Source organism: Mustela nigripes, chromosome X, assembly GCF_022355385.1.
Source record: "Mustela nigripes isolate SB6536 chromosome X, MUSNIG.SB6536, whole genome shotgun sequence".
NCBI classification, from domain to species: Eukaryota; Metazoa; Chordata; class Mammalia; order Carnivora; family Mustelidae; genus Mustela; species Mustela nigripes.
Window position 1 is genome coordinate 110,960,001 of NC_081575.1, and position 27,527 is coordinate 110,987,527.

The 27,527-nt window shown below is 45.4% G+C and overlaps 1 protein-coding gene across 2 annotated transcripts in view; it reads right to left on the reverse strand.

Annotated features, from left to right (window-relative positions):
• NHS (NHS actin remodeling regulator) overlaps positions 1-27,527 on the reverse strand; it is a 335,272-nt gene that overhangs the window by 277,504 nt on the left and 30,241 nt on the right. The window lies entirely within an intron of this gene.

A 27,527-nucleotide genomic window follows, 5' to 3' on the forward strand; every position in this document is an offset into this window, starting at 1 on the left:
GCAGAAGGGGCGGATGAGGAAAAAGTGAATGTCAGTCGCCCCCAAAAAGGTGATCCAAAATGAAGCCGGGGAACTAATGACTCTGACACTGAAAACTGGCCTGTCCCTTGGAGAGGCCCCAGGGCTCGCTCTCTTGTCCTGAGGTGGGGCCCATTCCCCAGGGAGGGAAAGGCAAGACCTTGGACCCTTAGCCAAAGAGTCTGCCTCCCAGGGAAATGGGATGTGGGACGGAGGACAAAGGGGAAGAGGAGAGGATAATCCTAACCTCAAGTCCAAGTGTGAGGCCCATAATTCTTCTCTTGATGAGAGGTTTTCCTCGTGCTCTTGGACCATGGTGTGTGTGTGTGTGTGTGCGCGCGCACGCGCACGCGCCACTCGAGTAAGCTCCCAAAATGATTGCCTGCCTTGAGAGCATTGTTTCTAGGGTCAGGAGTTCTGATGGGCCTCATTCAAAAGCATCAAGAGAAAGTGCCCAGGGCTTCCCTACAGGGGTGGCAAACACCATTGTCAGGCCATCTGAAGAGCTAGGGCTGACGCTAGCAGAGAAGTGTGGGCAACAGGAGTTCTAGAACCTACTTTAGAACCTACCTAGCATGGTCTAACATCCAGAGACACACAAAAGGTATGGCAAATTCTCCCACCGGGACCTCCAGGAAGACCACGCTAATAACTTACAGAACTTCTTCTGAGTAAATATTGGGCTTCAGAGTCGTTCTCTACACAGTGATTCCACAGCCACATCCCCATGAGGAAGACCAGCAGGCAACCAAAAACCTGCCTTCCATCTCTGTGAAGGTAAGGGGCCTTCTCTAAGTTTCAGGAGACTGGGTCTCTAGTCCTGGCTTGGCCACGAAAGAATTGTGTGACCATGCACCAGGCACTTGACCCCTCAGGCCTTCTGCTTTCTCAGCTGTCAAATGAAAGAACAGAGAGGTAAGAGCCCTTGAGTTGGAGAAGGGGGTTGTTCCTGGCAGAGTTCCCAAGGTGACTCTCCTGGACATATGGGATTCGACCAGGTTTTCCTGTTCTCACAGCTCATTTTTTGTATGTGGCAATGGGCATTACATTCAAACAGCTGAGAAACTACCAATCCAGCCACATACAGCCATGGCGGCTGATCACCCACACTGGAAAATCATGGGGCCAGGTTGGGGTGGGGGGGTAGGCTTGATTTTTTTCCCTAAATGTTTACCTGGAATCTTCTGGTAAAGTGGCTGCAGTACATAATCACTGAAATAATCACTACAATTTTATTTTTAAGGCAGTATCTAGATATTCATATATATCTATGAGATAAGTACCCAAATAGAAATCATCTCCAAATTTTTGTTCCCACACTCAGCAGCCAGGATGCCTAGACATATGCACGCCCAAGACAGTTCCACAAAAGGACGGAGTTCTCACACAGAGGAGACGTGACTTTTTTTTCCCCCTTATCTCTGAGGAAAACCCAATGACCACAGTTTTTTTTGTGACGAAAATAGTAAAAATGGATCCAAACTTTTCCTTCAGTTTTATTCTTAAATAGGCTATCCTATTTGGGACAATTACCCCCCAACCTCATAACCTTCTGAGAGACACAGCCCGACTTGGATTCAATACTGAGCTCTCTGATTTTCTTACGCCTCCATCCCACTGGGACTTCTCCGGTCAGCACAGGGTCCTGCAGACAATGGCGGGATCTAAGGCTGCGGGGCCCCAGGGAAACGCGGACTCCTGCCAGCTGCGAGCAGGGCCTGCACTCTGGCTCCTCCCTGCTCACGAAATCAGAGAGGCAGGTTTTTATATACTCCATCCTTGCTCTCAGCCTCCCTCCCCAAACCACCAAAGGCAGGCAATGAGATCATGAGACCCCGTAGGAGGAGTTCAGGGCTGGTGACGCCCTGCCAGGCTGAGAGCTCCGGGGAGAAGGGATTTCACCCCCACACCCCTAGAAGAGATCGCTCCTGGGAAGTGGTTCCTCCCCAGCTCTGTCCTGCTCCCCAGCGACCCCAAGCTTCAGCGTGGAAGCGACTTCATTCTGCAAAGCATTCAGTAACACACACACACACACACACACACACACACAGGACGGATGCTCTCCTCCTCCTCCTCCTGGCCTCGCTTTGAAGCTGCTAGTCCGGTGGTTCTTGACCTTGGCTGTGCACCAGAATCATCTAGGAAGCTTCTTTTTTTTAAAAGAACAGCGCGGAGCACCTGGGTGGCACACTCAGTTAAGCATCCGACTCTTGGTTTCGGGTCAGGTCATGATCTCAGGGTCTTTGGACAGAGCCCCGTGTCTGGCACCAGAGCCAGTGTGGAGTCGGCTTGAGATTCTCTCCCTCCCTCTCTGTCTGCACCTGCCCCCACTTGCACACTATCTCTAAATAAATTAATAAAATCTTTAAAAAAAAAAAACAAAAAAGAAGAGTCATGCCTAGACCTTCCCCCCCGGACCCCCTCCTGACCCCAGGACTCTTAATTGCAAGTCTACCCCAAGTGCTTCCAAAGTGCAGCCAATGCTGAGAGCCACTGAGGTAAACCCTCGGCCTCATACACACTTCCCCATGCCACTTCCCTGCCTTCCTTCAGCTATCAAAGTCTTAGTATCTGCCCTTTAGGTCTCAGTGTAAATGTCATTTTTTTTTTTATTCTAGAAACTTCTCTGGCTCTCCCAAACTGGCCTAGGTCTCCAGCTATGTGCTCCCACAACACCCCTACTCTCCCTCACACCACCCTTATATTAAAAGAAATTTGCACATCCCATCGCCTGTCCTCTGACAAAGGCCCACTGGAACGCGACAGGGTGCGCTTCTGGTATCACTTGCCGTCCTAGTCCCTGTGCCCAAGATAAGGCTTGACCCAGGGAGATGCTTAACAGAAAACTGTCTGAACAAACAACTGCCCCTGGCTTATTCAGGACTGGCCCCTTCTCTAGAACACCCTGGTAGCAATTTTTAAATTTTTAGTCTCCCTGAGCCGAGGTGTGGCCATGAACTGAGGCCGGCCATCGGAACTTGGGGGCGGTGACAAACACCATTTCCTCCCTCCTTGCTGCTGGCTGGACCAGGGAAACCGGCAGAAGACTCCGGGGCCCTAAAGGAGGGTGGAGCCACAAGACAGAAAGAACCTGGGCTCCTGAATAACCACGTGTATGTACAGCAGCCCCCGGCACCCTTTGCCAACCCACATCACTCGGTAGTGTGAGTGCGAAACAAAGGTTTACTGGGATAAGTCACTGAGGTTTGAAGCTGTTATCACAGCTCACCATAGATTATCTACTTTGAAATTTTTTTCACCAGGGGCACCTGGGTGCCTTAGTCGGTTGTGCATCCAACTCTTGATTTCAACTCAGGTCATGATCTCAGGGTCGTGGATTGAGCCCCGCGTTGGTCTTCATGCTGGGCGTGGAGCCTGCTTAAGATTCTCTTTCTCTCCTGGCTATCAAAATTTTTTCACCAGTTTATCAACACTTCAGAGGACATATAATCCATAAATTCAAAGGTCAAAGTGAAGAAAAATTGTCTTGACCCTCTCCAATCTCTGTTTTGATGCACATGACTTCTTTCCACAGAACACAACTCACTGCTCCACTCCCCAGCTTGGCCACGTATTACCTGATCCTAAACAACATGGTGAGATCGCTTTAGGACCCACCTTCGTTTGACTTGTCACCTGTCCTTTGGGCATCCAGGCAAAAGCCTGGTCTGCATGTGCACCAGCCCTGCTCTATTCTGGACCACTAGCCAAATGACCTCTTGTTCGTTCTCACCAGCCATGCACGAGAAGAGACAGGCCTCGGGCCTCAGCTCCCCAGCAGACAACCAGGGCATCCCCAACCACGAACCCGAGCAGCCCTGTAATGGTGACTAGCTTTGAAATCCAGAACTCACGGCTAATAATCCATCATGTTTCAGACAGAACCAAAGGGTTTTTGTGCACTTTTATTTAAAACACACACACACAACATTTGAAGGAGTTCAAAGCAGAGTGAAACCTATATATTTTCTAAAATTGCTAAACTCCAGTAAAACTTTACCATCAATATGTTCTTTGAACTGAACTCACATTTTTATTTATTACGAGTCTCTGGCTCCCACTGTCGCCCACCTCCTTAACTTTTACCTTTATCACTTCCTTTAGGAAAAAAGAAAGCCACATGCCATGAAGTTGTTGGGGAGACACTCTCTCTGAATGTCTATGTCTCTGTGTTTACATCCGGTAAAAAACACTCAGCAATTTAACGTTTTAAGACCACTGTTTCCAAAAGGGATTAATTATTTACCAAATATTTATTGCCCTCCATGCAACGCCTTACAGGAAATACCAAAACGATTGACCCGGGTTCTATTCTCCAAGGACTGAGCATCTGGATAAGGGAGTTGCATGTAAAGCACAATTAACTTCAATGAAGGTTAAATGGTAAAACTCCATAAAAGAAGGTAGAAGCCAAGTCCTATCAAAGCCTGGAGGAGAAGTAGATTGCTCCCAGATGGGAAGATGCATCCACTCATTCATTCATTCATTCATTCATTCAACAAATATGTATCAAGCGCTTCTTCCATGCCACCCCAGGCATGGTACTGTGCACACAGTAGTAAGCAAGACAGACATCCACTCAGGCACAGCTGTGTAGAAGACACGGTGTCTGAGCTGAGCCAACAACCATAATGGATGGAGCATAGCCTAATAACAACAGTAAACTGAGTTAAACACTTAGTAAGAACCCTCCAATTAGAGGGTATGACATCTGTCAACCTACTTAATACGCCTACCAAACTGTATGAGGTAGGTACTATTCTTATTCCCATTTTACAGATGAGAAAACCGGGCTCCAAGAGGTGAAGTTCCTTGTCCAGGGTCATTCAGAGCCAGGATTATCCCCAGGCAGTCTTCTTCCACAGGCTTCATTCTTCTCCGCTATACCGTAAACTATAGACGGTTTTGAATTCTAGGGCAGGACACTTGAAGCCCAGTCTTTGCCATGATCAGAGTCACCGCCACACACAGGAGGGAGACACAGCCCGAAGCCACTTGTGGGGTCAATCAGGGAAGGAATCCCACCCCAAATTCAGGCCCATTCAAAGCAGCATTAGAAAACAGTTCTGAGTGTCCCAGGACGTAAGTGACGAAGGTCTCCCCTGGCACTGCCAATGTCCTGGAAATCCACACTGGGGGGCCATTCATCAGGGACATTGCCCTATGGGACCCTTTTTGTCATTCTAGTCATTAAAGCCCCTGGGAGGCAGGGTCCTGTATAGAAACTAGCTGCTTTTCCAGCCTGATGTGATTCTGTCTTAAGGGTAACTTCTCAGTGTGCCACACTCTTCCTCCCTACACACACACACACACACACACACACACACACACCCCTTCCCCCCCACCTTCTTCATAGAATAGATGAATCACTAAATTCCATCAAACATCTTACTAAACTGTTGAGTTAAAAACAAAAAAAAAAAAAAACAAAAAACAAAAAACAAAAAAAAAAGCATGACCCTCCAGTCAAGGCCCGGACACCAGCACACAAATACCAGACTGCGAAATGAAAGGCCCAATTAAAGGAGGCTGGCAACTGCAAGGCTCTAACTTGGGCCATTGTTCGGGGGGGGGAACCTACGAGTGGCGGTTCCAGATGAGATGGGGCTGACGGAGCTCCGCAGCTGGTTTACGTCGCCTGCAGATATGGGGCTGACAGGCCGCCGTGCCCTCTAGGGGCTCATGTTTCACAGGCATCCCTCAAGAGGGGCTGGAAATCAAAAGTCCCTCGTTCTGGCCAGGGTCACAGACCCAGGAAGGTCCTTAGCCCCTGGAAAACAAAGTCAGGAGTGGCTGAAGAAGAGGAGCCCATTGTGCCCATAATAGTGGCACCGCCTGGCTGGGCCCTGCCTAGACCACCCATGTGACCCACCCAACAACATACCCCCTTTCCTACCAGCAGGCCTCAAAGTACAATAACAGGTCAAAAATGCATAATCTATTCCCACAAAGGCCATAGAGAGTTCCCATACGAGCCCACCGTTCTGTCCATAGGCACTTCTCAAAAGGAAAGAAAAAATCTATGCTTGCACAGAAACTTGTGCACAAATGGTTCTGTCTTTATTCATGATGGTCGAAGGGTGGAAACAACACAACTGATGAAAGAATCAACAAAACGTGGCAGAGCTGTACAATGGAAGATGACTCCGCTATAAAAGGAACGGGCTGCTGACACCTTGAAACCACGACACTAAGTAAAAGGAGGCAGACATGAAGGGCCACGTGATTTGAGCTCCCATTTCTATGAAATGTCTAGAATAGGCAACTCCATTGAGACAAAAAAAATCAATTAGCGGTCACCAGGGGCTGCAGGGAAATGGGGAGCAGCTGCTAATGGGTGCAGGGCTTCTTCTGGAGGTGATGAGAATCTTCTCAGTAAAGGTGCTATTTTTTAACGTTTTGAGAAGCAAGCTCCTTCCTTAAGTAATAATGTTCAGCACTCGATAAGTGGGCGGACGGACAGATGGAACATAGGAAGAAAGGAAAAGAAAAGGTGTATAATCAGAATGGAACCAGGCAAAAACGTCAGGCGAACTCAACATAAGGAAAATTCTACAAAGTAACTGGCATGAACTCTTCAAAAGTGTCAGTATGATAAAAGGCAATGACTGTGTCACGAAAGGCCTCTCTGTACTATTCTTGCAACTTTTCTGTAATTTTGAAATGATATAAAAATTTAAAATGACCAAATGGAAGACAAAGGGGCAGGGAGAGACCTGGTCTCTGGGTATTTGACGACGCCCACAGCTCCGTGCTTAGAGCCTTGAGTGTCGTCATGAACATCCCAGCCTTTGACAGCTACACAGAGCAAGTGTCACGGTGACACGCATGGAGGGCAGGGGATGGTGACCAAGGAGTCCCCAAACAGTCCTAATGAGAAGTTCTGGGATCCCAACAAGAGAACATTCTCACCACAAACACCCAGAATGACCTCACGTCAGGTAGGAAAGGGAGGTGGCATTTAACAAGTAGTAACGATGATGACAACTCAGCAAGAACCCAACCCCAGGACCAGAGGCAACAAGTTTCCACAGATCACAGCTCAAGGAAGGTGACAGATGCACGGACCATGGGCTGGGGTGACTGGCCTGGCCATGGGCACGTAATGGCTCTGCTTTCTCCCCATCTGCTTATTTCTCTCATCTTCGGTCTTGTGATTGGCAGGACCCAGGCCTAATGGGTGATAAACAGACCACGTGCATGTGCATGTCGGACAGAAAACAGAATGAAATGATGAGACTGGCCTAAAAACCAATAAAGTTCCCCTTCTCCGATTTCTCTGAAGGTCTTACTCGATTTTAATTTCCAGCAAGTCTCCTCAGACGCCTTGGAATTGCCCGCAGAAACACTTGATGTTGCTGTGGACCAAATCAAAGGGAATTAAACATTAAAGCACTTGGATAACAGTGCAGGTCTGTGATGGCTTGAGCTGTAAGGTGCGCGCACAGACAAAGGCAGACGCACCTTGTCTCTAATGGACTTTGTTATCCTTCTCTACGAACTTCCGCTCTAATAAGGCAGTTGAGCCGCTCGGTTAACACTGGGAACTGCTTGCCATCCCCTCATCCCAAATCCTATGAAGTCCCCTAGACGAATCCCCCAAGTGTCTACGTATTGGTTACTAAAGGTGACAGTCACTAAAGTATCTGCGTGGGCCACCTCTTTACACCCCATGCCGGACACAGTGCCCGATGCCGGACACAGTGCCCGATGCCGACTAGGGGTTTAATAAATACTTGACGGGTTCAACTGAACTTAGAATTCAAGAGTAGATGAGAGCACAGGCGCAAGCTTTGGTTGTGGTGACCTGGTGCGAAATTTCTTTCGCTTAACGTACCTGGGCGTGTGTGCATGGGCACATGCACACACTGTGAGTTCAAGAGCAGAAAGAAGTTTTAAAAGGCTCACATCCCAGAAGTTCCAGATCTTGAGCTTCCACTAGTCTGCCTCCCTCAAGCTCGCCTGCTTCTTACTCCGCTGTACTGAAGAAAAGTGTGTTGGCTACCTACCCTCCGTGCTACCAGGGTACCTTATCCCAAAGAGTGAAAAATCTCCTGGTACCCAAACAAAGGGATACTTTCAGACAGCATCACCTCAGAGGGACAGTCCCAGGAGTGAAATAAAGCCAGCTTCAGTAGGAAATATTCAGGTGGGAACTTGCCGGCACAGCTCTGAGCCCTCTACATTTATCTAGCCACGCAGCTCCCCATCCCTCCTAGGAGAGGAGATTGGCCAAGCGCCCGCCTTAATACATTCACTTGAATCAATGAAGAAAAGTCCATTCTTTTTACTGAAAGCAAGTCTGGTGTGGCTGATGGTTTGTCAATAAGAAATGGTTTCTCCAATTAGGGCACAGAACAGACCTTTCTTCATATTTAGAAAGGACTTGTTGAAGAAATGCTTAAACTCTGTATATGATATACACCAGGGCTTCTTAGACTTTAATGCGTACATAAAGCACCCAGGAAGCCTATTAAAATGCTGATTCTGAATTAGCAGGGGTTAGGGAAGGACTCGAAAATCACATTTCTAACACACTTCTAGAAGATGCTGATGTGACTGGTCTCTGTGTCACACTTTGAATCGTGAGAATACACAGTATGCTGGAAAATGCATTTTTTGTAGCAAATTAAACTTTTTAAAAAATTCAGATATTAAATATAAAATGTACAAGAGGGTGCTTAAGTTTTTTCAATATAGGGACGCCTGGGTGGCTCAGTTGGTTAAGCGACTGCCTTCAGTTCAGGTGGTGACCGTGGAGTCCTGGGATCCAGTCCCAGGTGGGGGGGGGGGGTCCCAGCTCAGCGGGGAGTCTGCTTCTCCCTCTGACCCTCCCCCATCTTGTGCTCGCTTTCTCTCTATTTCCCAAAGGAAGGGACTTCTTTGCCAGCCCCTCACACAGCTTCTGCTTCCGGTGGCACACTCAGTGGCCGCAACCCTCAGGTGTGGGGATCGAAGCCGCAGCCACTGAATACAAACAGCCCCGTCGGGATGGAGGTTGAGGGGAGAGAAGGCGGTTTGGGGGGGCGGGTGGTAACCAAGTCTGCACAGTCAGCAAAGCCCTTGGGATTCCTGATTCAACAGGAAATGTCTTCATCAACACGACCACAGCGACAGCTGGCCATGCCTTGGCACGGGTTGGTGTGCACAGTCGTGCAGATGGCTTACCCCGTGGACACCCATCTCTGCAGGTGCAGAAAGAGGGGCCTGCGCGTCTTGACCAAGCCACCGAACTGCCCAAATCCAGTCAGTCCCAGGTCCCTAGCAGAACCCCTTCTCCTTCCTGGCATCCCGTAAAGGTGGGTCTGATCTCTTTCACGTTCCATGAAGTCCTCCTTCAATCCCCAATACAAACCCAAATACAAACGGCTCATCTTTTCATTCTAAAGAGAACACTTTATTTAAACATGCATTCTGAAAGCTTCTGCACTGGCCACAAGCTCGTCAGGGGGATTTCCGCTGCCCGGAAATGGAAAAGACAGAGAACCCCGCCAACAGGTTAGCAAGGCTGAGCCTGCCAAGTCAGCTGGGGTTACATACAGCAGATGAATCTCAAGACTAGAGCTTCTTTAGGACCAGGAAGCAGCCTCTTTTCCGCTCAGAAGAGAGAAGTCATTAATTCCAGAGCCTTGGTTCACCACCGCGATAAAATAGCCTTCTTTGCGGCGTGACCATGAAGGGTACTGACGGCTGCCTCGAAAGCGCTTTGACACCTCCAGATGGAGGGAACTAATTAATGTTGAGTCTCGCCCAGGGCAGGGGGCCCATTCATTCGTGCTGGAGGTGGAAGTCTAGAGAGGAGCGCAATTATTGGCAGCCCAAGATCCAGAGAGGAAAACGAGAGCGCTCTGAAGGGTCCTGATCCTTGAAAGGACACGACATTTCCCAGCAGCTAAGCACTCACTGAATCACAGAATATTAAAGCCAAAAGGAAAATGAGTGATCATCTAATGATCCAAATTATTTTTACTCTACTGAGGAGGAAGCTGAGATCTGGAGAGGTAAAACGACTTGTCATAGAGCTTATTAGCAAAAGGAGCAGAATCGTCACGCTGGTGGTCTTCTGCCACCCCGCACCCCCTGCCAGGGCTCACTCTGGGGCTGAGTGTAACAGAGGAGAGAACGCGGGGCGGCCTGCCTACACATCGCAGGTACACACAAGGAAACCCCGGTGCAGCGCGTCTCTTCCCTTTAAGCTGAACAGCTCCATAAATGAGGCCGTGAGCATGGGAGGGGTGAGGATAACTCAATGACTGAACCACCAGCTTGGGGGATGGGGAGCCTTGATCTGAATCATTTGACCATTTCCACGGTGTAAATATCCCACCGTGGCAGACTCCAAGCTACCAACATGACGTCGCTTAACCCAAGCTGGGGAGAGATGTTTGCAGGCAGCTCTCAAGGGCTGGTACAAGCAGACTCCAGACACCACTGGGATTTCTGAGAAGGCCGAGTCCCTTGGGTTGGAGGATGGAATGATCTTTGGCCTCCTAAGGAAAAAAAAACAGCCAGATCTGTGAGAAAAAGATTAGCCAAACATCCCCCAATCACTGCACCCTGAAGTCTCCAGTTCCAATGCCCATGGGACCCAGAGAGAATCAAAGTTTTGAGAAGTCACTTGGTTCAGCCTGCCTGCATCGCTGACGATTCCAGGCAGGAGCCATGAGAGGTAGAATCAACATTCCCTATCTTAGCGCTCTGGGCAACCAAGCGCTCCTTCCCCAGCAACACCGGGATCCAGTTTCCAAGGTGACGCGTGAGCTGAGACCTCCATCTTTGCCAGCATCAGTGGAGGTGCCTGAATTCAGCTTCGGGCAGCCCTCCGCAGGTCTCATAAACAGGATGGGAAACATGAGCCACCAAATTCATCCTCAATTTCCTTTTGTGGAGATCGCCAAGGCTGGGGAGGCAACTCAACAGGGAAAGTTCTGAGCCTGTGCTTTCTCTTTGCCAAACACTGATTGGCTAATGGAGGGAAAACTGGTGTATAAACAAAGGTGGCTAATGACATCCATGGGTCTGGAGCAATTCCTCTGGATTGTTCTGACAGCGAACAAATGGAAAGAGCTCCTAGGGAGCATGTTTCAGCAACAGCTGGAATATGTAATGGACATTTTTCTGTGAGTCTGACAGGTTGAGCTCCATCACAGTTGAGCTAGACTCACTGGACACTGATCAGAATGAACTCTGCCATTCCTCGGAAGGTTGCCAAGAGGCCTTGGAATAGAGGGGAATCCAGGAACTCAGTTTCAGAAAGCAAGGAGAATAAACACCAGACAGATCATAAGCTGACCTGATTTAAAGAGAAAGACCTATGAATGCCACTCCCTCTGCTTTCTTCCTGGTTTCTTGACCATCACTATGTCATTTTGATACATCCCACCAAAATGACAGAAGTACAACCCTTTCCAGAGGGTCACTTGAGGGGGAGAATCTGTCACCTGTTGCCTCTTGGTCTTTAGTTCCATTCCTTCCCCTCCTCCCACCACACACACACACACACACACACACACACACACACACACAACTTGATAAAATCAACAGACTTAAGTTCTTGAAAGATATGGAATATTCCAGATACTTTACCTTACACCAGGATTCACTCTAAGCATCATTTAAATGACAAACTCCCATGGAGTCCTTAAGATAACCTGATTTATCAAAATCTGGTTTGCCCTCCGCATTTTAGCAGCATACCCATAGTCTAAATAAAGCAAGGTGGTTTTCAGAGCACCTGGGTGGCTGAGTGGGTTAAAGCCTCTGCCTTCAGCTCAGGTCATGATCTCATGGTCCTGGGATCAAGCCCCACATTTGGCTGTTTCTCCCTCTCACTCTCCCTCTGGGCTCTCTCTCTCTCAAATAAATAAAAAACTTTAAAAAAATAAAGCAAGGTGGTTTTCAAAATCAATGACCAAAGAAACTTCTCAGAAGAAACAGAATTTTTAAGATTACAAGATTCATTTCTGTACAGCAAAGAAAATGTTCAGCAAAACAAAAAGACAACCAACTGAATGGGAGAAGATATTTTCAAATGATGTGATAGGGGTTAGTATACAAAATATATAAAGAACCTACAATATTCAACTCCAAAAAACCCCCCAAATAATCCAATTTAAAAATGGGCAGAATATATGAACAGACATTTCTCCAAAGACATCCAGATGGCCAACAGACACATGAAAAAGTGCTCAACATCACTCATCACCAGGGAAACGCAAATCAAACCACAATATCACCTCACACCTGTCAGAATGGCAAAAATCAGAACATGAGAAACAATAAGTGTTGACAACAAGCGAAGATGTGGAGAAAAAACTGTCGGGCACTGTTGGTGGGAATGCAAACAGGTGTAGCCACTGTGAAAAACAGTATGGGGGCTCCTCAAAAAGTTAAAAATAGAACTACCATATGATCCAGTAATTCTACTACTGGGTATTTACCCAAAGAATACAAAAACATTAATTCAAAAAGATATATGCAGTCCTGTGTTTACTGTAGCATCGTTTACAACAGTCAAATTATGGAAGCAGCTCAAGGGTCCATGGACAGATGAATGGATAAAGAAGATGTGGCATGCATGTGTGCACACACACACATACACACACACAGGTATATTACTCAGCCATGAAAAAGAATGAAATTTTGTCATTTGCAATAACATGGATGGAGCTAAAGAGTACAATGGTAAGTGAAATAAGTTACAAATACCATATGATTTCACTCATATGTGGAATCTAAAAACCAAAACAAAGAAAGAAAAAAGAGACAATCAAAAAGACAGACTCTTAAATATAGAGAAGTGGATGTTGTCAGGGGATGTGGGTGAGGGGATGAATGAAACAGGCAAAGTGGATTAAAAGTAAACTTATCATGATGAGCACTAAGTAATGTACAGAATTGCTGAATCACTAGATTATACACCTGAAACTAACACCATGGTTAATTATACAGGAATTAAAAAGAAAAAGATTACAAGATTCAAATCAACAAATGATTGAATATTCCTGGTACCTTTCTTTTTCTTCTTTCAGGCTCAAGGGAGTTATTACAAATAATAACATGCCTAGGGAAGATCTTGAGAAGGTATCAAGATCTGAAGAAGCCACCAGTCCGAGAGCACTAGACGCTTCCCAACACAGTGTGGTATCCGACCCCCCTCACTGAAAGCTCCATGCTAATACACACCCCTTAGGGCAGCAAAGGATGAGTTGATTAGCTGCAGTCGACACGCCCAGTCAGTCCACCATCATGGTATGGGGACCCATGTGGACTCCCACTTTTAAGTCTGGGCTGGGCAGCAGAAATTCATTTTATGAAAGACATCATCAGAAGGCATGACAGCCTAGAGCAGCAAGCTACCGCTAAGATGGTGGAAGTCCTATTAAAAACAAAGAGAACAGAGCATCTTCCACTCAGCTCTTCCAAGTGACCCCCATTTTGAGCGATCCTTCCCACTGAAGGCCATCTGGCTTGACCTCTTCCGACCCCACTTCCTCCCTCCGCCTCCAAATACGTTGAGCTCACCTTGGACAACCACCAGAACCTGATGACGAGAAGCCAAATTAGTACTGAGGCACAAAGGAAAGCGGCACTGTCTTTGTTCTCCACCAATCAACACATCGTCCTGCCCACCGTGCCAGCACTTTGCTCCATGAGACACACTTAAAAGTCAAGAGGAACACAACTGCTGAAAGCGAATGAGGAAAATCAGGGCATGTCCAGCAGGCACTCGCTGTCTTTCCTAATACTACTTAGCGCTTCCACAAGCCTTTTCATCTTCAAAGCACTTGAGGAACATTAGCTAATTAATCCTCCCAACAGCCCTGCAAGGTCACGAAGGATTATCTCCATTTCACAGATGGAGAAATGAAATATTTTGAACACAGGCAGAAAACCCAGTGACAGACGGAATTGCCAGAAACTGGGCTGGGCTCCTTCCCGGCGTCTTTGATGCCCACTGAAGCCTGCCAAGGTATCTCATCCCCAACCCGAGCAGGTAGCCAAGCAGACAGAGGGCCAGAGGCAAGACAGACAAGGCTCTCCTGCTAACCATTCCAAGTCTACAATTAATGCGTGATTTCACCTGATTGTCTGGTTAGGGGAGGTCATTTTTGAAAGTTAGATGGAGGAGGAGATGCCCTCTCAAGTCATCTTCGAGCTATGAGCCTGACGTTCCTCCCTACACATCTCCACTTGGTTGATATTTTAAACCAACCCCAAGGAAAGCACATACAATCATGGGCAACCACTTTAAATCCTTCCTGGAACCGAGGCAAGTTCTACACAAATAAATGAAAAGCCATCAGCATGGTGCTTTCATTATTCAATTTTTCTCATATTTTAGGACAAGACTTTCTCTGATCAAACCCCAGCTGCAAATACCAGTTGGAACCCTGGTCAAAACCTCGTAATTAAAAGCAGTATAGGAACTTTACGTCAAGCCCAGGCCTATGACTAAAGGCATAATTCCAAACTGTGGTGGTCTTAGAAGTTCTTGAATTTTTCAAAAGCTACAGAAATCATTTGGAGATTCAGACTGCCAGCACATTCTTCAGAACTGCCACTTTTGAGTTTGACCATTGCCCTATCAATAGCTACCATTAAAATTGACCAGTTTCTACCTTCATGCCTTCTTTCATACGCTTCTCCTCCCCAGCAGTGACATGTGTATGCCTCACACATCCGGGTACAAAACAAATGGAGAACTTGAAGACCACCTTCTCCACCCCCCAAAGTGTCTCTAGGATCTCCCTATCAGAAGCTCACAGTAAGTATCCAAAAAGGTTTTCAGTGGGGGGTGGGGATTCTGCCCTCACCAAGAGCCACCTGGCAATGCTTAGAGACACTTTTGGTTGTCATGGCTGGGGTCAGGGGTGGTGGAGGGAGAAGATGCTATCAGCACCCAGTGAGTACAAGCCAGGGATACAGGGGAATCACCCGGCTCCAAATGTCTGGAGCACTGAGGGTGAGAAACGGGATTAGAAAAGAACCATCTAGATCAAGCACATACTGAGCCCACAGTAAGAGGGTTTTCAATAAAAACTGACAGATTGAAAAAAAAAACAAAAAAAAAACCCTGACAGATTGCTGGCCTGAATCGTTAGTTGCTTCTATCACTGGGACCAACCCCTGTCGCCAGGACAGAACAGTCAGACAAACCAACTAAGAGCAAGTCCGGTAGCAATTCCACTTTTGTAGAACCTGGGCAAAACCTCGATCGTTTCATCCGTGAGTAAGAGAATAAAGTTTATTGACTTGCAATGAGTTCCAAAATATTCAATGGCAGGGACTGTGTCTCATACTTCTTTTATCCCCGATGATGCTGTCTACCTAGTAGGTGTAAAAAAAATTATTAATTAATTGATGATCATGGACCTCAATTATATCACCAGGGAGGGGGCAATCAACGAAATATAAGTAGAAAAGAAACAGAATATTTAACTCATTCAGTCCCATTATGGCCTTAAGATAACACAACTGGAGAAGCAGTCGAAAATAAGTCATTATAGGGGCGCCTGGGTGGCTCAGTGGGTTAAGTCGCTGCCTTTGGCTCAGGTCATGATCTCAGGGTCCTGGGATCAAGTCCCACATCGGGCTCTCTGCTCAGCAGGGGGCCTGCTTCCTCCTCTCTCTCTGCCTGCCTCTCTGCCTACTTGTGATCTCTCTCTGTCAAATAAATAAATAAAATCTTTAAAAAAAAAAAAAAGAAAGAAAATAAGTCATTATATAAAAAATAAAACAGCAATTAAAAAAAAAGCAAAAGAACAGCTCTTCGATATGTAACATAGATGGATATCATAAGCATAATACTGACCAAAAGAATCCCCAGAAAAGATATATACTGTCTGATTCCATTTGTATGAAGGTCAAAACTAAACAAAATGAATCTATGATAGAGGTCAGAATAGTAGTTACTGTTGCAGGGGCACGAGAGAACTTTCTGGAACACTGGAAATGCTCTGGATCTGGATCTGGTTAGTGGCCATATGTGCGTGTGTACACACATAAAAATTTATCAGGCCATACACTTAACATTTGTTCACATTAGTGTATGTCAGCTATTTCTTACTTTTAAAAAGATAAACATTAATTAAAAGTGCAAAGCGCAGAAAAGAAAGAACCAGCCATGGCATAAAACTTTAAAACTATGGTTCTAAACAGGTAGGCTTGTGTTAACAAGCCTCTTTCCAGCGGTAAATATTCACAGCTTTCATCCAAATTTCAGCTGCAAGAGTTGTCTTCTTTCTTAATTAAAATGCAAACACAGACTTGAGTCAGAAAGAACACACTAACTTATTTCCTATTCAAACAAAGAAATTAAATGCAAGTCTGACAGACCAGGTCTGCCTTCACAATCCAGGCCAGCAGAGCGCGCATGCACACACGCGCGCACACACACACACCCAGATGTCTTTAATGTGGCTGCCTGGGGCAGCTCACAACAGGAATAAGACTACTTAAAAATCCAAACAATTGCATTTCACAATTAAGAAACCACCCCTGCCCTCTCCCTCCCAAGAAACAAAAAATCATTAGTTTCCTGCTCCTGCAAAAAAAAGATGGTAAATTTGACACCAGGATATTCTCAGCTAGGTCTCCGACTGAGTTCCCGCACCCCCAAACCCCTCAGGTCCACGGAGCACCTGCCTTGTTATTCCTTACTTCCATTCTCAAAGTATACCATTATACACCATTATCAAAATGCTATACTTATAAATCAGAGGTCAGAAAGTACAGGAAGAAAACATTAAGTTGCTAAAGTATACCTTAGCATTGTCTTTCAAAACAGCCAGGAACGCCCAATACCCATTTACTATGATTAAGCTGCTGCGCAGTTAAGAATGCTTTTCTACCAGGAAGTTCAAAATCTTTGTAAAGAATTTTTAGTTAGCCTGTCTCTCCACTCAGATGTTGAGCTTCTGGAGAACAGGGGTTATTTTGTTGCCTTTATAATTTAAAATACCAAGACGTGTGCCAGGGCATCATAGGCCTTCAGCATCTGTCTGATAAATGATTGATGGACGCAGGAACGGCTAGATGGGGGGGGGCGAGAGGGCGAAGAGATGAAGGCGTGGATGGGTGGATGACCGGCCGGGGGGTCCTGAGTGGATGAGACAGCAGGTAGGGAGAGGAGAAGATGAAAGTCAGGTTAATGGGTTAATGGCAAATTATTTTCAGTTCCTAAAACTGTTTTCATTAGACATCTACTTATAACCTCACTCAGAGTCAGGTGCACAGTAAGTTATCAGTTAATACTTATCAATTTTAAAATTTTAAATACAGCCTCATCTTAAAAAAGGCTACAGCACAGACAGATTAGAGCAGAAGCGGGGGTATAGCTCAGTGGTAGAGCGTTTGACTGCAGATTAGAGCAGAAGCCCACAGCCATTCAGCTACCAGATTTGTGGAAGAAAGCCAAAGTTAATACAATGAGAATCCATAAAGCTGTGAAGCACACAAGTAAGGGGAATATGGATTTGCTCCCAATATCTAGAAATATTAGGAAAGATATACAGAATTACTTATTCCCCGAGTATGTAAAAGCAGGACACTTTAATCATTAAAAACTCTCAAGTGTCCAGAGAAGAGGCTGTTGTGACATAAATATGGTGCCAAAAGCAGCAAACCACGTTTGAGCAACAATCATGTAAGCATGACCACTTCAAGCCAGAAATGTCAGCCATCTCAGAGCTTTTTTGAAGTGTTATCATTTCTGAGACACACGCTAGACTGTGGAAGTTTATGTCCAAGTTCAGAAAGTGCACTTGAAAAAGGGAAAAGTTTCAACAGAGAATTTTCATACAAACCAAACATAATAGTTCAGAATCCAGTTTTAGAAGATTCCTAGGGCTGATGGCAAAGCACTGGAGGTTGTCAACATAAAATCTGTCCATCAGAAGGATCGTGCCCTTTAGATTTGTAAAAAGGGAAACCTGCTTATAAAAGTCTACAGTATGGGGCACCTGGGTGGCTCAGTGGGTTAAAAAGCCTCTGCCTTCGGCTCAGGTCATGATCTCAGGGTCCTGGGATGGAGCCCCGCATCGGGCTCTCTGCTCAGCAGGGAGTCTGCTTCTCCTTCTCTCTCTCTCTGTCTGCCTCTCCATCTACTTGTGATCTCTGTCTGTCAAATAAATAAATAAAATCTTTAAAAAAAAAGTCTACAGTAAAACTTGATTCATTGTTGAAAGAATCTGATCTGCGCTGAACCATAAAGACGGGAAGATAAAACTGCAAAATAAAAAGTATTTAGAGTGGAATAATCCATTTGTGGTCCTATTCACAAAGACAATACGCAAATCGGAGGGAGGGGTCTCTGCTCCGAAAGCCTTCACTGCCCTGCTTACGCTTATCAGTCCCGGGCTGGACCGTCAACCTCCTGGCTTTCCTCTTCGCCCTCACAGCTGCCCTTTCTTCCGCCTCCCCTTCCCCCTCCTCGCCTCCTCCTCGTTCTCCTCGTTCATTCTCTGACCCTCTCTCAACCTCTTTCCGTCATTCCAGTATCAGATGGGCCGGATGAACATCATCACAAAGGTAAGCGCGAACACGGAAGAAACAGGGAATTTCTAAGCATTGGTTTAACAGCAGCCCTGTGTGAGGAGAGAGAAACTTCTGGCCTGTTTGGGGACAGACTCCAGGCAGGCCCTGCTGAAGAAACTGGAGGGCTTCCGGGAGTGATGGAGGAAACTGGGCCCTGGGCCCTGGGCCATGCACGATGAGGGCCGTGGGTAGAGGCGGCCAGAGCACAAAGGGCAGGAGGGGTCGGCTCCTGCCAAGATGAAGAAGACAGCATCTCTATGCTGCCAGCCTTTTTTTTTTTTTTCTTTTAACGAGCAATAATGAAAAGACCCCAGCATTCAGAGAATGCGTGAATTCTCTTAATGCCTCATCTAGCTTTCTCGTAACATTAAGGCCTCAAGAGGTATATTTGCGATCAGCTCATGGTTGTTCGTCTTTTCTTTTTGCGCTGATTTCTCACGGCTTAGTCTTGTCGGATAGAGTCCTTGACCGGCAAGAAGAGCAGCATACACTCTTCCCGATATTATGACGTGGAACCAACAGGCTCCACGATTCAGCGGAGGTCTGAGCCAGCCCGCAAGAAAGAACAACGAAGCTCATGCTGAGGTCGGACTGGGCAATTCCAGAAGTTCTTTCGTGCATGCGCTCTGTGAGTGTGACCGTAAAGAGAGGCCGTCCCTGATGAAACGAAAAATTGCAAAATTCCGCAGCCCTCTCACAAAATACATAAGGATCCTGACCACACGGTAAATTCTCCCAGTAGATTTTTGACGCCCAGTTATGACTGGCTTGATCAACACATCGCCAAGACGGAACAGTCATCCTCGCTGGAAAAAAAGTTGTAAGATAAAAATCATCATTGAATATTTACTGTTCAAAAGTAGAGAATTTGCATGCTCATGTTAAAATACTTTATTTGTAAAAATTGTGTAAATTATGGACTGTCTCTGGTTGCCCTCTTGCAACAAGGCAGGCCTGAGGGATTATAAAAAATGATTAAATGTCTTGTGAAGCCTAAAATATTTACTATCCAGCCCTTTACAGAAAAAGTTTGCTGACTCCAGTACGTAGTAACTCAGTGGGAAAAAAAAAATCTTAATTTGTGTGTTTTTAAAACCAAGATCGTGTGCATGTATATGAGTGTGTCTTCTGAAACTCACGAAGCCCCACAAATCTCAGTAAAATGCAGAAGAATTGTGTCATAACAATACTGCGTATTTGTGCAGAAGGCTGATAAAGAGGGTAGATGTAATTATCTTGCTATTTCTTGAAGGAAACATCCCCTCTTTCAACACTCATTTCAAGAAAACTGTGACTCTTTTATAATTAAGTAACAGCAATTGCAGTAACTGTCCCGCTTTCCCTCTCTCTCTCTCTCTCTCTCTCTCACACACACACACACACATACACACACAATTTCACACATTCTTCACGGACCCCACCCATTCATTTAGGTTCCTAGGGGATGCCGGGTACTGTGCTGGGGCCCCAAGAACACAGAGCAGGATAAGACACAGCCCCCACCCTCACTGGGCTGGCAGTGGAATGCAACAGGCATGGCACAATTCATAATGGGACCATGCGGTAAGTACTGTTCAGAGGAATATCTATGAAACAGGAACACATTTTCGCAGCCAAATCTTGGAGCGAGCGGATACTACAGTTGGGAAAGACTTCACGGAGGAAGTGACGTGTGGCTTGGGGTCTGAAGTCTGAGTAGGAGTTGGCTGCCCATGGAGAGAGAACACAAGCTAGGCTAAGCAGTGGGAACAGCATCTGCGTCAAAGTTAAGCGAACACGGCAGGTCCAGGGACTTGCACGCTGCCTGCACGGGATGGAGTCCAGGAGAAGTGGGAGGGCATGAAAGCATGAGCCAGAGAAGCAGACTGCGCCCAGACCTCTGCTTTGCTAAGGAGTCTCAGCTTTTTCTGCATTCCTTAAGCAGTGCAAGAACGTGCTCGGATTTCTGTTTTTAAGATGAGATGGTTGGAGGGGGGATGGCTGCAGGATGAGGGGGGAGAGAGGCTGGAAGCCACGTCTTCCCAGTTCTATCCGTGTGTGACCGTCCGTGAGCCCTCCCTAGTTACACCAAGTGAACAGAGCCTCCAGAAATGGAAGGCAGCCTAGTGCTTGAATGAGCCGAAGAAAGCGCTCATGCAATCTGTTTGCTGGAAATTACAGAACAGTCATAGCATGCCAATTTTACTTCACAAGAGGCAAAAACCCTCCCCGTCTCTACTGTTGCCTGTGTGTCTGAAAATCCCCAGTATCTGAGCAGCGCCCAGCAAATGGCAACAGAAGTACAGAGAAATGCTACAGTGACCAGCTTTTGTGCCCGTGGTCCAAAAAGAAAGAAGACTCTGTTTCCAAGTCCAGAAACATCGATTATTACAATATTCCGATCACAGCCCAGACATCTCCAACTTGTGGAATGTTTGCTCCATACGCTCCCTTCAGAAATGCCTCCTCATTATAGAATTCTTGCAAAAGTGAAATAATTCCAGCTACTGTTTTTCCCATAAAAGGGACCACTGTGCTTCTGCTACTTTCCCCCAGCATGTTTCTGTAGGTGGTCATTTCAACAATAGAGGAAGTTCAAGGGTTCAAACAGATTTCCACTGTTCCAGCCCAAAAATTTGAGGTTTTTTCAAGGAAGTCCCCCCTACCGAGCAATTATGCTTGAATTCAAGGCTGGCTCTTTCTTACCAAAGCTGTGGGGAGAGGAGGGCCGAGGGGAAAGGGGTACCGTAAGGGGGAGGGAACAGGAGAGAAGCCAAAGAAACCAGAGCGCTCAATCAGAAGTAAATGGTTGCAACCAGCCACCCGATACCATGGCGACCCGGGAAGGGGGAAGAGAGAGGAGTCTGGGGGGTTGGTTCATTCCCCACTCTTATTCTTGGCAAATTTCTACTCTGATGAATAGATACACTTAGAGAGGAAAAAAAAAGAGGACATACAGGGGCCATATAGGGACTCTAGCATGCCCCAAGGAAGACATTCAGAAGGTGCTAGAAGGAACCGGTGGAGCTGCAGTGTCCAGCAGGGAACATCTGTTTGTTCAGGGCGCAGTCGTGTGCTCACCACACCCCTCAGCCCACCCCGATGAGGTCCCCAGCTCTGCGTGACATCCATGACCTTGCACGGCAGAGCAGGCTCACGCCGAGGATGCGCTCCCTGCTGACTGACCCCTCATAGCATTGCCAAAGGCAACAGAGAACCACTACCTCGCCGCTTTCCCTTCTGCCTCTCTGACCCCGACCCCAAATCGCTCATCTCTTTCCTTTACCTCAGGTTGGGGGGAGGGTGGGTGTGTGTGTGGGTGTGTGTGTGTGTGTGTTTGCCATCTCAAAGTGGAATTCACCATGCGCACGTTTTTCAGAGTGGATGTATGAAACTGGCAGAGGCTCCAAAAGCCCTTATTTCTCTCCTCCCCTTCTGCTAAGACTGCAGAGGCCCCGGCCACTCAGTCACCCAACTCCCAGGTCCCCGGGCAGTCTTTCAGCAAAGCCGCTAGGGTACCAGCTCCTTGCTACCACTAAGAAGGACACTGCAAGCAACTTCTTAGAGAAAACACAACCAGCCAAGAAGAGGCATTCTTTGAAATGGATTACCCAATTATTTCACCAAGGTACTAAGTATTTGCTCATTTTACAAAGGAGTCGTCTAAGGGTAAGAGAACTTGGGTGGTTTGGCAGAGATGCTGCGACCCATCGCACAGAAGGCAAGGAGGGGAAAAAACTTCTCATCTGGACACTGGGCCGCTCTCCCCCAATTAAAACCTGGTGGATAAAATGCTCAGAGGAAGTAGCTGGGCCCCAAATGGTGCTCATATTTGAAAAGGTTGGACCAGTGTGTTTTGGGGTGGCGCTCCACACCCGCAGTGTAGATGTGGGGTGGACCAAAAGGAAATGAGAAGGCAGATTAAAAACATTTTTTTAAAGATTTTATTTATTCATCAGAGAGAGAGAGAGGGAGAGAGAGCGAGCACAGGCAGACAGAATGGCAGGCAGAGGCAGAGGGAGAAGCAGGTTTAAGAGAACTTTTCCCCAGGCGTTCCCAGGTTAAGAATTGTCTGATTGTATTTATTTGTTTGGATTTTGCTAAGATGAGCTCTCTCCCACTATGAAGTGATCATCGCGCTTTCCTGTGTCTTTCTATATGGCTTTTGAGGTTGGGGGGGGGGAGCCTCAAATGTCTATATTGATTCTTCCTCTTGCATTTTTTTGACGAGTGGGGTGTGCTCTGTGCTGTCTTAGCTGTGACGGTTTCCAAGGAGGCTAAGGGTGGGGAGGGGCAGAATACCCCTTCTTATGGGCAGGTGGTTTCCAGAAAAGTCTTTGAGAAAACAAAAGGTAAATGATCTCTGCATTTTTTATTTGAATTTCTAAACTTATATGCCCCAGTGTCATTTATCTACGTGCAAATCATTTTAACTTAAATTCTTTCTATTTAGGAAAGATCTGTTAGGTCTTCACAGATATGTATACACATAGGAAGGAAATAAATGTTTAGCCCAAGAGTTAGAAAGTTAAGACCTGGAGCCTGACTCTCTAGGAGACAGAGCTTATCAAACCCAAGGCAGGACCCAGTCACAAAAGGCCGTGGCTCTTGCTGTCTGCCTGTCCCACGGAAGGGGTGTTCCCAGCCGCTGACCCAACGAGCACCCCAAGTACAAGAGGCTTTTTTTCCCCCCTGTGCTTATCAGCTTTCTCTGGTCCAACTTTTGAAGCTGTCTATCATTTAAACCTTTCCAGTGTAAAAGGATTTAGAAAGAGTGATCGTTCCCCTGAGGACAGACAGGTGAGCAGATAGTACAAGCCAGATTTATTGTCCCAATAAATTCACTTTTCAAAACAGACAGCCTTACCATTTGGAAAAGCCTTGTTCTCTCCCATTTCTGGGCAAATGACTACAGTTTTGTTTTGTTTTTTGTTTACTGGGAAGAAAGAAAAATATTCTGAATAGAGTCTGAAAGATTGATCAATCTGACCAAACCTGTGGTTTCATTTCAATTAATGCCTAGTTTAAAACTGTATAATGACATCAATAGAGAATGACTCATATCGAATGCGACTTGCAGAACCCACATTAAAAAAAAAAAACTCCATGTGAATCGCATCGTCGCCACTGAAGAGTATTAATTAAGTAGCCCATATGACCATGATGCAATGAACTTGAGAGGAGAAAAAACAATGACAACACTGAAAAACTTCAGATGGATTAGGAAGCCACAATCCCAGAGAGTCAGAATACTTATTCACAGACTCGAGCATATTCATTTACCATAAGACAAAATCACATATACAGCAATTCGAGACGGATCCGAAAACGGCACATTAAACACTCCAACTCATTCTTGCATGTACACACACACACATTGGTGCGGACACTTAAGTGCTAAATACAGATGTATTTACATATATATAAATTGTTTTTCAATTAGGCTGTAGTTAAAAAGCTTCATAGTTGAGATCAGGTTTTGACAAGCCAGCCCACAAGCCAAACTGGCCCATATTCTGTTTTTATAAATAAAGTTTTATTGGAATACCATGGTCTCTTATTTCCACATTGTCTATGGCTGCTTTCCCATTAGAGAGACAAAGCTGACTAGTTGCAACAGAGACTGTATAGCCTGTAGGCTTAAAATATTTACTGTTTGAATCTTTACAGAAAAAGTTTGCCAGTGCCTGATTAAGATGATGAATACTTTCTAAGTCACACCTAAGTTCACACCTGTGAACACGTGCTGTTCGGGTGTGATTGAACAAGCTCTGGATTTTTTCTAATTATTATTATTTAGTAATAATTTTAATTTAATAATATTTAATAATATTTTTCAAATATTATTTTTTTTTCTAAATATCACAACCCACTAAGAATTCAGGGAAAAGGAATTTTGGGGGCTTAGTATAATTACTCTGTTTTGAGCCTTAATTCCTTTGCAAGCATTCTTTAGCTTGATATGATGATATATAATACATATATATTATTTTGATATATACTATGTATTATAAATACATTATTTAAGTACATAATATTATTGAAATGAAGCAACACACCATCTGAAATCCTGTTACCAAAAGTCTGAAGCTACGTGCAATTCTAATCCCGTTGTGAAATACATTGCCCACACACATCTCTCCTGGATATAGAAATCACTGACTCCTTACAAGATGAGATTATCCAATTTCAAAAAAAAAAATTACTCATTCTTGTTTCTCATGCGCTGTGTTTCAAAGTGAATTTGGGCTGAATATAAACATGGGACACAGTCAGGGAGGGGAAAATCTTACACAACATGGTCACGGATTATTCTAATATTCAATACTATCTGAGAAGATTTCAATGAATATTCTATTTTTGTCTCTATCTCTAAGTTCAATCATTCTGATTTCATTTCTCATGTGGAACCTATTCATTATTCCTAGGAGATATGAAATTCTCTTCTTCTGAAAAAATCTAAATGTAAAGCTTTTACTGTCTGAGGCTAAGGACTGAGCACAATACACATCCTTACTGTCATCGTCCTGTCAAACGCACGCCATGAAGATGACAGGCACGGTGACGAAGTAGAGTAGGGCAGCAGTAACTGGGTTATTCCGTATGGAGATGCACACTATCGCATTCATGATTTGGATCAAGGATTCATGACCTCATTCCATAGCTAGTCAACCTAGAGCAAATGTAATTTACTGGAGCCAGGAGGCCTCATTATGATCTGGCATTCAACACGGCCCGTTCCTGTTACCAAAGTAACTCACGAAGAAAAATGATAGCCATGTAAGAAATCCATATTAGTGGTCTTCATTTTATTGACAAGATTTCCAAGAGAACAGGAAAAAAATATATTGCGCAGGGCTTGCCACTCCATTACAGAACATACATGTCATGTTAAAAATGATTATACAGAATGAGTAGGGAAAATCATTCACTTGAAATTGCACTGGAAAACCCGGGCTTTGGGGGTAGCACTTTCATGACACATAGCCTCAGTCACCACCTCCCGGCAAAAGTTTAACTTGCCTTTGCTTCCCTTAGGATTCCAAAATATCCTTAATGCCTTGGAAGCCACTTATAACGATCATCTGTCTTTACAGGTGGAAGGACCCTCATCCCCACCCACATGCTTCCTCGGTCTCATACAAAGACAACAGGGCACACGGACTCCTTCCAAAGGATTCTTAAGGGGCTCTTTTAAGGAAAATTGGAAGGTATAGCCCGAAAGGCAGGAGTTGACTTTGGCTAAGTGACAGCATTTTTGTCTTTTGAGGTAAAAGGCAAAACTTAGGAACAAGGAAGAGGTGTTGAGTGTGTAAAATGGAGGAGATGCAAGCTAGTAACATCAACTCGTGGGCTACTTTGAGATTTTTCCAGGCAAGGTCCATTAGAAGTAATTTAAGCAAAGGCAACTACTCTGAACCTAATAGAAGTCAAGGCCTGTGTACTGGAAAGCCTTGGGAAGGGGAAGGAAGGGTGACAAGATGAACACGGATTTCCTTACTCACTGGCATTCTAAGGTCTGTTTAAAAAAAAAAAAAAAACAGAGCAGAGAGTTGCTGTCAGAAAGGTCAGTCTGGTCTCCTTTCCATGCTGTTGCTGAAAGCCTGTACGACCTTTATCTGGGCAGATAATGAACTAGTTATTATCTCAACGGAAGGTCCTGACTCCTTCTATGCTCCCCATCATCAACTCGCCATGCTTAATTCAATCTGTGTTTATGCAGCTCAAACATATTCCCATCAGATTCAGTCATCCCCTTTCCAGACAGTGATACTGTTGCTAACATCAAGCTGGTATCACTTTCAGGAAGGATGGGGAGAAAGCTTTATCATTACAAGGAGACCACCCTCAGACACAGCCATTTTTTTTATACTGTTTTTGTATGGTTGGGGGTTTTCATTTCTCAGAGGACCTGAGATAAGCCACCTGGAGAATGTTTAATTGTTTCTTTGAGGGTATTGTTTTTTATACAGTGTGGACACAGCCCCTTTTCTCTTGAAAGGCAGCTCTCCTAGTCTCAGTGGAAAGTGGTTTCATTCTCTGAATCTCATTCTAGGCACAGAAATACTCAGCCAGGCAAGAAATCTTAGCTGTTAAATCTATTTTGCAAACAGGGGGGGTTTTTTCCCTCTAACAGAATTCTTTTAAGAAAGCACTAAGTAAATAAAACTTCTCATGTGTGCCACAAATTTTGCTTAAGTTCCATATACGCATGTGCCTAAGCCCCACTATTTCCCCATTATAGTAATAACCGGTGCCCTCTGCCAAATACTGTAGCTTTCCTCAGTGAGGGCGCGTTTGAGGGTGGGTGTGGCCACGTGACTTCCTTTAGCCAATGAAGGATGAGCAGAGAGTGACACGTGGTACTTCTAAGTGAAAACTGGAGGAGCAATTGACTACATTCTCCTTTGTGATGCATGTGTCCAAAATGCAGCCTCCCTCAGTGTAACTAACACCAGCAGAGCTTCCCTACTGACCTGTGGGATAAGGGAAACATAAATATCTGTTCTATTGAGCTGCTGGAATTTCGGGGATGTTTAACATCACAGCATAGCCTAGCTGATCCTGACTTTCTATTCTACCTCCTTTCCTATTGCTGTGCTGTCTCTAAAACATGAATACCTTTCTGTAATAGACAATGCTCAGGAAAATTTCCATGGAATAGAAAAAAAATATCATGTAACAGAAGGAAAAGACAAGAGCGTGGTAAAAATCCACTCAACTGACCATAGATTTTCATTAAGTGCTGTGACCTGACGCCTTTTAAACTCTTCACGCACAGTACTAAGCTTATTTACATGCAGAGTCTAGTATCATGTTGATTTTTTAATCACTTTTTTCTTGATCAGGAAACTCTGGATATTACAGTGGGTAACAAGTACATTTATGTTATGGACTCAATGTTTGTGCCCCCCCACCACCAATTTCTATGTTGAAGCCCTAACCGGCAGTGTGGCTGTACTCAGAGATGGGGCCTCTGAGGAAGTAATTCA